Source organism: Capsicum annuum, chromosome 12 (genome assembly GCF_002878395.1).
Source record: "Capsicum annuum cultivar UCD-10X-F1 chromosome 12, UCD10Xv1.1, whole genome shotgun sequence".
Taxonomy (NCBI): domain Eukaryota; kingdom Viridiplantae; phylum Streptophyta; class Magnoliopsida; order Solanales; family Solanaceae; genus Capsicum; species Capsicum annuum.
In genome coordinates, this window is record NC_061122.1 from 221,560,055 (window position 1) to 221,561,876 (window position 1,822).

Below are 1,822 nucleotides of genomic sequence, written 5' to 3' on the forward strand. Positions count from 1 at the left end.
GTTGTTCTAAATTATGCATTTTAATATTTTATCATCATTTACCTACATATATTTTTCAGTATACATATATAGCATATCGAGTCTACAATTTTAGAAACAAAAATTTATGTTATTGAATTTAAAGATGATGTTGTTTTCATAAAATCAACAAAAAAACATATTTTAATATCTAAAAACATCATGCAGAAATATAACAAAAATTCAACATAACTTTATCATTGTGTATGATTATTGATAACAGTCTTTTTTCGATCTAGATACATCATGACTCCTATATCATTGTGTATGATCATTGGTGCGAATCTATCAATCAAGAACTTAATCTCAAATTTAAATTGAGTTGATGTCGATCTTGAGTTGTTTATCTATTGCATTTAGCACAATTACTTGGTATTTGCATCATACATAATTTCATCTATAGAAAAATCTTTAGGTCTACCTGCAAACATAATACAGATATGTTAAGTAACTAATACTCAATAATCGGTAACAATATCTAAATAAAAAATTACAACAGATTTTAAAATTCATAAAATATACACATTAAAAAAATAAAAAAAGAATAAACATATGAAATTTACTAATTTCAACATATTTTAATACTGTCAAAACATACACATCAATAAAATAAAAAATAAAAAAAATTACTGAAACAATAAATATAATATCATAATATGTTACTGAATGTAATATGACCAAATGAAAACATTTGACAACCAATAATCATATACCTATAAATTGATTGAACAACATTTTTTTATGACTTTCATCACATTTTTGTGAATATCAACATGTCAAAATCACATAATCAAAAACAAATATAAAAAATAATATTAACTTTTTCTCTGAATGTCTTTTTCTTAATCAATGATTAGACAATATATATTATAAAAAAAATTAATGCAAAATATCAAGTTAATAACCAAGATATACCCGAGGCATCCCATCTCCCTCCATGATATATCATGATTGAATTCAAATTAGCACAATTCATATTTGTGTGTCTCGTTTTAAAAAAAAATAAAAATTTGCAGACTATTGAACATTTTTTTTTTCAATAAAAATATTCAAAAATTGTATGAAACAACAACTTGTGGAAGCTTTTTATTGAAATAATAATTTCTGATAGAAAAAATAAAAACAATTGTACATGAAGGTGGAAAAAGAAATTGGATTATTTAAAAATGGAGAAAAAATGATTAAAGAGAGAATAATGGTGTGATTGGTATCTATTAGTAATTGTTAACTATATTTAAGGAAGGGATATTGTTATTTAAGTTTAAATTTTTTTGAGGAAGGAATATTGCATTTTAGTTATATTAAATCTATATTTTTCTTTTTTGTAATGATTTTGATATGCCATTTTTAAAAAATAAAAATATATAAAAATATATTTTTTTTTTGGCTTTTTTAAAAGAAAAGTTGCTATAACTTGAAAACTAAAAGGAGTTTTTTTTTTGTTTCCCAAGGTATCCCCACAGCCGGCAGCCGTAAGACTAATCCTCCGTTCCTCGGTCAGCGCATTTTACGGTAGGAAACTGACCACAAAGTTTGCTCCATTGCCAGAGGCGGGGATCAAACCCCCGACCTCTTGCTTAAGGGACATAGCGCTGAACCACTATACCAACTTTGGTGATTAAACTAAAAGGAGTTGTTATAACTTGTAATAAACAATCTAATAAGTTTATTTAGTTAATTTTCCCTTTTTTTATCTCAATTTATATGACGTTGATGAAATATTTGAGAAAGTCAATCAGACTTGTTATATATAGTTTTAAATATTTTAAATTGTTAATTATATTAGTATGATTTATGCAACTTT